Genomic DNA, 11023 nt, shown 5'->3' on the forward strand with positions numbered 1-11023 from the left:
TCCACTTCCATCTCCAGCCCTGCGAGTGCTTTGCAAATGTTAAATAATTAACCCCCACGACGCCCTTGGGAGAGAGAGGAGCTTTATTAGGGCTCTTTGTAAGGGAGGCTCTGACAGAGCCTTCTGTGCTCCAGCCCTGGCTTTGACTCACTTTTAGGGAGCTGCTCACAGCCCTGAGCAGCTGCACCTGCCACGGGGAATCTGGAGTGAGAAAGATGGATTTTAATGTTTGAAATATTTGAAATATAAATACAGCTCTGTTTTATAAATGGTTTGAGGGTTGGAAGTGTTGCCTGGCATTCCCCTGCCTTTCCCTTTTATTATGATGTTATTATTTTGATGTATTAGCATCAAATCTGTTCCCTCTCCTTGTCCCACAGTGCTGTTTAAAAGGTAACTCTTTAAATAATGAATAATTCTCCATTAATGTGTCTTTTCTCCCCTCTCAGAGCTGTGGGTTCTGCTGGAAACATCCCATAGTTATTCTCTCTTTTATCAGAGAGAATCTCTTTTTGGATGCCCAAACCCTGTGTGGGTTTTGGGGTGGGATAATTCAAATATCCCAGGGGCAAAAGCCAAGCTACAGGTATTTCTTTCCTCTCCAAGAAATTGTTTCATGAACAACATGGAACAAGGAGATGCTGATTTCAACCTGTGTCCCACGAGCCCTGCAATAAATCAGAATTAATCAAGTTTACACTGGTCCTGCTGCGGGCACATAAGAGGATTTACCCCCTAAAAACAACCCCCAGAATTGAGGCTGAGAAATAAATGGAAGAAAAAGAAGTGAGGAAAAATGATGAATTATTTTGGTGGGGAGTTGCTGGAAGTCCACAAAAAAAAAAAAAAAAAAAAAAAATCTAAAGCACATCCAAAATTCAAATAAGACCCTAAAATGCCATGGAAAAAAAATTGGTTGTGAGGGATGGAGTTGGTGAATAAGAAAGGCTGAGTTTGGTTGAAAACTAAACCTTTATTTAACCCTGAGTGTGAAATGGGAGCTGGTTCCTACCCCGTGCTCTGCCCAGTCACGCTGCTGTTTCTTGGCTACCAGGAAATTTGCACCTTCAAATATTTGCAGAACCAAATCACGGGGTGTGGAGAGGGTGGGTCTGACCAAGAGGAAACAAATAACTCCTGTGTGTTTATTTATTGTAGGAAAGACCATCCCTGAGCTGGGACTAAGCAGAACCCCTGCAGAAAGTCTGACTCCCACAGAGCCCTGAGCAACCAGGTCTTGATAAGACAAACCTGATGTCACCTCTAGTTTGTAGCTGTGTCTTCCCACTCTTAAAACAGCTCCTTGAACAGCCTTGAGATCACATGTAAGGGCTGTGAATTCATCCAACCCGTGCCCAGTTTGGGCTCTCCCCATCCCCTGGAATTCTGGTCAGCACAGCACAACCAGACTGAAAAACCCCAGGGATCAATTCCTAATTAGCAACTTTGCTAAATCTCGTTGTCTTCCCATGCAATCAGACCAGAAAAAAAATCAAAATTCCTATTCCAGGAAATTCTGAAGCCTCCCAAAGCTGTTCTGTGTCCTGCACATCTCTAATTTTCCACCTCCTCTTGGCTGTTTTCTCCCTGCTCATCCCACGCAGAGCTGCAGCTCCCAAACAGATCCCCAGGGGCTCTGGGGGGAAACCACAGCCTGGCAGTGCCTTCACCCCGCAGGGAATCTGCAGGGAATTACCAGGAAAACAGGGAATTGCTGCTCTGGGAAGCAGCTCGGGATGCCCCCTGGGGGGATAAGGTGGGACCTGCAGTCTCTGTGATGTGCTGAGTGACACAGGCAGGGGGAAGAGGAAGGCTCAGAATTAATTGTTCAGAGAAATGGGGGGAATGATGGAATGTCAGAGCCAGGGAATGAGGTGCCTCATTTCCCTGTGCTGGCAGAGGGGATGGGTGACAGCAGCGAGGAGAGCACAGGTTGGCTGCAGTGTTGAGAGGCAGGAAAATGGGAAAGGAGCCTGGCACAGACCTGCATCTGGTGCCCTCTGGAGAAGTGGCCTGGCACAGACCTGCATCTGGTGCCCTCTGGAACAGTGGCCTGGCACAGACCTGCATCTGGTGCCCTCTGGAACAGTGGCCTGGCACAGACCTGCATCTGGTGCCCTCTGGAGAAGTGGCCTGGCACAGACCTGCATCTGGTGCCCTCTGGAACAGTGGCCTGGCACAGACCTGCATCTGGTGCCCTCTGGAACAGTGGCCTGGCACAGACCTGCATCTGGTGCCCTCTGGAACAGTGGCCTGGCACAGACCTGCATCTGGTGCCCTCTGGAACAGTGGTCTGGCACAGACCTGCATCTGGTGGCCTCTGGAACAGTGGCCTGGCACAGACCTGCATCTGGTCCTCTCTGGAACAGTGGCCTGGCACAGACCTGCATCTGGTCCTCTCTGGAACAGTGGCCTGGCACAGACCTGCATCTGGTCCTGGCTGGAACAGTGGCCTGGCACAGACCTGCATCTGGTCCTCACTGGGATATCAGTGGTTTGCCAACAGAGATAACTACACCTTGTTTTCCTTCCCCTCCTCCTGCCCCCACGGAACCTCCCTGGAGGAGCAGCTGTTGTGGAAAGCAGCACCCACTGCAGGCCACAGAGCTGCAGGAAAATGGGTTTGTGGGTACATCCTCCTGCTTTCAGTGAGCCACCTCCTGGTGGAATGTCCCTCAGCCTTCCTGGGATTATCTGGTAAAGGGACTGGAGTTGGCCCAAGGCTTGGACTTGATGATCTTGGAGGTCTTTTCCAACCCAATCCATTCTATGGTTCTATGAATGATCCTTTCCAAGCCCCCTCCCACCTCGGGGCTGTTTGTCACCTGAGTGCTCACCCATCATGTGCAACTCGGATCTCCAGCGATGCTGAAGGACCTTGGGACAGGGGAAGGGGCAGAGAGAGACCTGCAGCTGCTCCAAAGCCCCATCCCCTAAATTTATCCCTCATTTATTCCCCACACACAGTGGGATGGGGAGGATGTTTGTGGGCAGGATATTTATTGACCTTCAGCAATGGAAATGCAGACCCAGGAGGCACAAACTGGGAAAAAAAACAAAGGGCATGGCAAGTGACCCTTTAAACTCTGCCCAAAACGTGGCCTAATTCTTGCAAACACCCTGTGCCCTCACAAAGATGTCCAGGAGGAGGTGGATAAATCCAACACAACACATCTGCAGCTGCAGGGAGCACTGCCAGCATGGGAAGGGATTGCTGTGGGGCACAGCCTGGCAAGGAAGGCAGACAGGAGCAAAGAAAAACCCCAAAGGTTTCTGTTCCACCCTGCCCAGAACAGATCTGAGCCCCCAGATGGGTAAGAATAGGAGGGAATTAAATAAAAGCAGGGAGAGCTCAGGCACGATGTGATTCCAACTGCAGCAGTCCCAGCTGGAGGCCACGGCTGGAACGTGCCTGGACATGGAAAAGGCATTAATAAGGGACAGAAGGTCATTAAAAGGAAAATTATGTATCCAGAGAAGAGAAATGGAAAGGAAGGAGAAGGCAGAGGGTGAGGAAACAGTGACAGGCAACGGAGAGGGAGGTGCAGGCAGAGGAGGGGAGCACAAAAAAGGGAGCACAAGGTGGGCAAAACTCCATGGGAAATTTTAACAGGGTGAAAAAACAACTCACAGCTGAAGTGGAGTGAAAAAAAAAAGGCAGGAAAGCAACGAAATGTTCCCCAAAACCACCTCAGGTGGAGAGTGAACCCTCTGGGAGAGGAGCAGGGCAGCCCTCAGGGCTGTGCTGTCAATAATGTTGCCAACTAAAATTAAATATTCTCATCCCGGGAGTCTCGGGTTGGGGATTTTCCCCCTCCTTCCAGCTGCAGGGATGGAGCAAGGGCACACCTCGGTGGCAGCGGGAGGAATGTCACCTCCCCATGTCCCGCTGTCCATGCCCCTGTCACCTCCTGAAACGAGAGGCATTTTGGGAGGGTTCCTTCTCCTTCAGCACCTGGAGCTGGAAATGTCTCCGAGCGCCTGGGAGATTGTCAGGGAGGGACCAGCAGGGTCAGACGCAGGGGGTGGTTTCATCTGCTAAGAGGGAAAATCAGTTCAATCCCAGAATCCCAGAATCCCAGACTATTCTGAGCTGGAAGGGACCCACAAGGATCATCGAGTCCAACTCTTCAGTCAGTCACCTTGACATGTAAACACTGAACCCTTTGCTTTTGAAATTAGGTTTGGGCAGTGTCATTAATACTGATATTGAAGTTTTTTCCTCCCCATATTCATCATTACAATCTTCCCCACTGTTCCCCTCCCCAGCACCCCCATCCCAACTCTCATTCCCAAGCAAATATTTATAATTTCTGCTACATTTTCCATTAATTTTCAGTCCTAAAAGTTGCATTTCATCACAAACCATACCTGGGGTCAGAGGGGAAAAGTGAATTCCAAACCTGGTGTTTACTGACCCTTAGCAATGGAAATAGAGCCCTGGTGTGGTACCAACAGCTCTGCAGAGGAGACCTTGGATGGTGAAGGATTCCAGACTCCTGGAAATCCGTGGCCACAGAGGAGTGGGAAGTGGCACCCGAGGGTTTGGGGAACAGCCTCCACTCCTGAGGGGTTGCACTGGGGAGTTGTGTTGTTAAATGGGGACAGAGAGGTGGGAATTGGGGGTAGGGGGTTCCTTGTGGGGTGTGGGATGTGGGATGTGGGATGTGGGATGGGGAATGTGGGATGTGGGATGTGGGATGTGGGATGTGGGATGTGGGATGAGGGATGTGCGATGTGGGAGGTGGGATGAGGGATGTGGGATGTGGGATTTGGGAGGTGGGATGAGGGATGTGGGATGTGGGAGGTGGGATGAGGGATGTGGGATGTGGGATGTGGGATGAGGGATGTGGGAGGTGGGATGAGGGATGTGGGATGTGGGATGAGGGATGCGGGATGAGGGATGTGGAATGTGGGAGGTGGGATGCAGGACGCAGGATGCGGGATGAGGAATGTGGGATGAGGGATGCGGGATGAGGGATGTGGAATGTGGGATGCGGGATGTGGGATGCGGGATGAGGGATGTGGAATGTGGGATGCGGGATGTGGGATGAGGGATGCGGGATGTGGGATGAGGGATGTGGAATGTGGGATGTGGGATGCGGGAGGTGGGATGAGGGATGAGGGATGTGGGATGCAGGATGCAGGATGTGGGATGAGGAATGTGGGATGAGGGATGTGGGATGTGGGATGTGGGATGCGGGATGTGGGAGGTGGGATGTGGGATGTAGGATGTGGGATGTGGGATGCGGGATGTGGGATGAGGGATGTGGGATGCGGGATGTGGGATGAGGGATGTGGGATGCGGGATGTGGGATGAGGGATGTGGGATGTGGGATGTAGGATGTGGGATGTGGGATGCGGGATGTGGGATGAGGGATGTGGGATGAGGGATGCGGGATGAGGGATGCGGGATGCGGGATGTGGGATGTGGGATGTGGGATGAGGGATGTGGGATGTGGGATGTGGGATGAGGGATGTGGGATGTGGAATGTGGGATGTGGGATGTGGGATGTGGGATGCGGGATGTGGGATGTGGGATGCGGGATGATGGATGTGGGATGCAGGATGTGGAACGTGGGATGCGGGAGGTGGGATGACGCTGCTGCCCCAGCCTCGGGGACCAGCCACCGCACCACACACGCCTCGGGTGGCAAGGATGGCACCCCGGGAATATTTGGGAACACTAGGTGGTGCTGAGGGCCCGCAGAACGGCTCCTGCCCCACCACCGAGGGATGCCCGGGGTGCGAGGGGGGAGGTTTGGGGCCCGTTTTGGGGTGGGGTGGGGTGGGAGCCCAGTCCAGCCGCCCCCCAACCTGCCAGAGCTCCCTGTGCCACTTTGGCACAGCCCTCCCTCTCCAAAGGCCTTGGCAGCAGCTGGGCTGCCACTCTGGTTTGAGGAAAACCAGCTCATCCCGGTGCCTTCCCCTCCTTTCCTGGGGCCATCCCGGACATCACATCCTGAAGGGAAGTTCTGCCCAGGTGGGGGTTGGTCTCTTCTCCCAGGCACTCAGCAATAGGACAAGGGGGCACGATGGGCTCAAGCTCTGCCAGGGGACATTGAAGTTGGAGAGCAGAAAGAAATTCTTTGCAGAGAGAGTGCTCAGGGATTGGAATGGGCTGCCCAGAGAGGGGGTGGATTCCCCATCCCTGGAGGTTTTTCAGCTGAGCTTGGCCGTGGCACTGAGTGCCATGATCTGGTAAAGGGACTGGAGTTGGACCAAGGGTTGGACTTGATGATCTCAGAGCTCTTTTCCAACCCAACCCATTCTGTGGTTCTGTGATCCCTGTTTTACCAACAGGCAAACTGAGGCACAAGGTGAGGCTTTACCCAGGGCACTTCCATCCCTGCCCACCTGGCAGCACCTCTTTTCCAGCCCTCTGGGAAGCCCCAAAACAAATACAAAGGGGGTTCAAACCATCCTTAAAAAAAAAAAAAACACCAAACCAAACCAAACAGGATTGCAGCGAAGTGCCCGTTTCCAGCCCCCAATCCCTTCGGTGCTGCGATTTTTCCATGCATGGCTGAGCTTTCCAGCGCCCTGTGAGAAACGAGGGGGTTGCTAATTAGGGTGAAACCCCCTGTCCCACTGCCCGCCGTGCCCACCACCCCCGTCCCTCCTCCCCCGCGGGCTCCGGTTACGCCGCGGGGCCACAAACAGCGTCTGAAATACTTGTGCAGTTGTCACCGCCGGGCAGGGCAGGGGGGGGACTATTTTAAAACGCCCGGCTTAGCCCAAAGGGCCGAGGGGATTGTGGCACAGCCCAGCTGTCCCCGCGGGGGCTTCAAAGTGCCAGGCGGGATGTGTCAGCGCCAGCCTGTCCTGGCCGGGCAGCGGAGCCAGCCTGGCCGCACAGAGCTCAGGGGTTTGATGTGCTGCTTCAACAGCAAGTGCTGCGGCTCAGGAGGTGTGGGGAGCAGCTGGAAGAGGCCTGGGAGGAAGGGAAGGGGATGAGTGAGAGGTAGGAGGGGGTAAGAGGGAGGTTCGAAACTTGGTGAGGTTGTACATCCCTTTTCACTTCAGAAAATCACAGAATCCCAGACTATTCTGAGCTGGAAGGGACCCACAAGGATCATGGAGTCCAACTCTTCAGTCAATGGCCCACACAGGGGATTGAACCCATGACCTTGGTGTTATTACAGCCAAGTTTTAACCAACTGAGCTAAATCAGGCAGGAAAAAGCCCAAGCAGGGAGATGCTGCAAGCACTGGATGGGGGAACAGGGACATGAGGGTTCCAAATGGAAGGAGTAAGTTTAGGTGGAATATTGGGAGAAAATTCTTGGCTCTGAGAGGGGCAGGCCCTGGCACAGGTTGCCCAGAGAAGCTGTGGCTGCTCCATCCCTGGGAGTGTCCAAGGACAGCGCTTGGAGCAACCTGGGATAGTGGAAGATGTCCCTGCCCATGGCAGGGGGTGGGACAAGGTGGGTCTTCAGATCCCTTCAAACCCAAAGCATTCCTTGTGGGATTCCACGTTCCCAAAGGGAAGCACATCTCACCCAGGCTGCCCCATCCCTGGGAGTGTCCAAGGACAGCGCTTGGAGCAACCTGGGCTAATGGAATGTGTCCCTGCCCATGGCAGGGACAAGGTGGGTCTTCAGATCCCTTCCAACCCAAAGCATTCCTTCTGGGATTCCACATTCCCAAAGGGAAGCACATCTCACCCAAACATTTCTCCTTGTCCTGTGCCACTTCTGGCAGTGACAGAGGCAGGATCTCTTCTCACCAGGGCAAAACTCAGAGTCTGTAGGGAGAGAGAAACACTCATAATCCCATGGGATAAGCAGGCTCTGGCCATGCCAGGGCTGCCAGGGCAGGGCTTCCCCACAGCTCCAGCCCAACAGGCAATACCTGCCTTGAATCTAAGAGTTGAGGGTTAAAGCACTCTTGGTGCCCATCAGCCTCCAGCACACCCAGAAGACAAGGGGCAGGCACTGACCTCTGCTCTGGGGGACCAGGGACAGCACCCAGGGAATGGCTGGAGCTGTGCCAGGGCAGGAACAGGGCACAGGGAATGGCTGGAGCTGTGCCAGGGCAGTGACGGCACCCAGGGGATGGCTGGAGCTGTGCCAGGGCAGGGACAGGGCACAGGGAATGGCTGGAGCTGTGCCAGGGCAGGGACAGCACCCAGGGAATGGCTGGAGCTGTGCCAGGGCAGGGACAGCACCCAGGGAATGGCTGGAGCTGTGCCAGGGCAGGAACAGGGCACAGGGAATGGCTGGAGCTGTGCCAGGGCAGGGACAGGGCACAGGGAATGGCTGGAGCTGTGCCAGGGAAGGGTCAGGTTGGATCTCACCAAAACGCTCTTCCCCCAGAGGGTGGTGGGCACTGCCCAGGCTCCCCAGGGCAGTGGGCACAGCCCCAAGGCTGCCAGAGCTGCAGGAGGGTTTGGATGATGCTCTGGGGCACAGGGGGTGACTCTTGGGGATGGGCCTGTGCAGGGCTGAGGGTTGGACTCCATGATCCTTGTGGGTCCCTTTCCAGCTCAGCACATCCAGGATTCTGAGGTACTGGGATGCAGATGACACACTGAGCAGGGACCTGGAGCAGCCACACCCCTAGAGGAGCCCCAGTGAGCGACTGGTGTGTGCTGGGAGCTGCTGGTGTGTCCCAGGAGCTGCTGGTGTGTGCTGGGACTGCTGGTGTGTGCTGGGAGCTGCTGGTGTGTGCCGGGAGCTGCTGGGTGTGTGCCGGGAGCTGCTGGTGTGTGCCGGGAGCTGCTGGTGTGTGCCGGGAGCTGCTGGTGTGTGCTGGGACTGCTGGTGTGTGCTGGGAGCTGCTGGTGTGTGCTGGGAGCTGCTGGTGTATGCTGGGAGCTGCTGGTGTGTGCTGGGAGCTGCTGGTGTGTGCTGGGAGCTGCTGGTGTGTGCTGGGAGCTGCTGGTGTGTCCCAGGGCTGAGAGTTGGACTCCATGATCCTTGTGGGTCCCTTCCAGCTCAGCAGATTCTGGGATTCTGTGATCTCAGAGAGGCTGAACACTCAGATCCCTCCCCAGGTGACCCCTGAGGATCCCCAACACTCGGCAAGAGCCGTCTGTCAGCAGCTGCCAACCAGCTCTTAGATGGGTCTGAACATTTCTGTGAGCGCCGACACCGGGGGATGGAGGGGGCAGACAATTGTGAAAACCAAACTGTGTTAATTACCAGTCCATCTGTATGACGTGAGGCTGCCCCGGTCCGTCATCTCGGGACTCATCTGGGGCTGACCCCGCAGGGTGGCAGTGCCCCCCTCCCCGTGTCCCGCATCGCCACCTGCCGCGATCCCTCCCGTCAGAACCTCCCGCCGGCGCTCCACAAACCACTTCGGAGGAATTTGTCGCAACAGCCTCCTCTAATCTCCCTTTCATTTGTAATTATTTTCTCACACCGGCACTCCGGCCCTGCCGGCACAGGGGGCACGGAGGGGGGCACGGAGGGGGGCACGGAGGGGCTCGGGGGTGGCAGCGGAGCAAGGAATGCTCCAGACACCGGGGGATGCCCCGCTCCAGACACCGGGGGATGCCCCGCTCCAGACACCGGGGGATGCTCCGCTCCAGACACCGGGGGATGCCCCGCTCCAGACACCGGGGGATGCTCCGCTCCAGACACCGGAGGATGCTCCGCTCCAGACACCGGGGGATGCCCCGCTCCAGACACCGGGGGATGCTCCGCTCCAGACACCGGAGGATGCTCCGCTCCAGACACCGGGGGATGCCCCGCTCCAGACACCGGGGGATGCTCCGCTCCAGACACCGGGGGATGCCCCGCTCCAGACACCGGGGGATGCCCCGCTCCAGACACCGGGGGATGCCCCGCTCCAGATACCGGAGGATGCTCCGCTCCAGACGCCGGGGGATGCTCCGTTCCAGACACCGGGGGATGCCCCGCTCCAGACACCGGGGGATGCCCCGCTCCAGACACCGGGGGATGCTCCGAGGGCATTAAAGTGGGACCGGCGGCTTTGAGCGGCCCGAGCCGGCCCGGCCAGGAATAATTGAACAAATAGTTCATGTGGTGCCCCGGCAGCTGGAGGGAACAGGCGATTTTCAGAGGATTAGGGGCGGCCTGTGAAAGGGAATTCCCACGGGGAGCTTAAAACCCTCATCTGGAATTCAACAACACATGTTGGAGCCTTTGACTTACTTTTTAAGCAACTTTTCTCCCCCCACTCAACCCCACTTTTAATCCAAACTACTCCACAAACCAGAACGTTTCAGGAAAACTGGGAGTGACAGCAATTACTTACTTAGTGGCACTTGCTTCCTAGATGGCATTTTCCTATTTTATTTTGATCTAATCCCCACAGTTGCATTGGAATTATTTCCCCAGCATTTCCGTTTATTGGGTTTATAGCAGGAAGGATTAGAGGTGGCTTGTCAAGGGATGTGCTTTACCTCGCAGCCACTTCTCATCGCAGTCTCCTCTTCCTTGCCACCCAAAACAAACCCTCTCCACCTCCCCCATCTGCTCTTGGCCCGAGGCAGTCGGAGCAGGTCTGACCCCCAACCCAACTGCATGTGAATAGATGGAGATAAGGCGCCTCAGGAGGGGGTTGCAGCTCCGATCTGGAAGCTGTTCCTGAGTCTCAGCCTCATCCCATGGGCTGCTCCAACCTCCATCTGAAGGATCATGTCTGGGAGAGATCGTCCTGGTTGTGCCTCTCACCTCCCCTCTCCAAAGACTGCACCACCTGACCCAGGCCCTCCTAAACCCTGTGAGAAAAACACCCAGCCCTCATTGGGGCACAGATTACAGCTCTTTGTGGCCTTATTTGTGAGGTCAGGAGCCTTCAGGATCAGGGTTTGCATTGCCCAGAGGTCAAGGGACACAGAGGGGGCACTGTGGCACTGGAGGTTGGCCAGGGAAAGCCTCCAGCACCTCCTGTGCCCACTCTCAGCCCACCTGCAGACCATCTCAAAACCAGCTCAATCCATCCACAGACCACCTCCAAAATGCCCCTCAAACCATCTAAGAAACCAACTCAATCCACCTCAAAACCATCTCAGTCCTCTCACAGATCACTTCAAAACTCTAGATCAAAAC

This window comes from Pithys albifrons, chromosome 23 (assembly GCF_047495875.1).
Source record: "Pithys albifrons albifrons isolate INPA30051 chromosome 23, PitAlb_v1, whole genome shotgun sequence".
NCBI classification, from domain to species: Eukaryota; Metazoa; Chordata; class Aves; order Passeriformes; family Thamnophilidae; genus Pithys; species Pithys albifrons.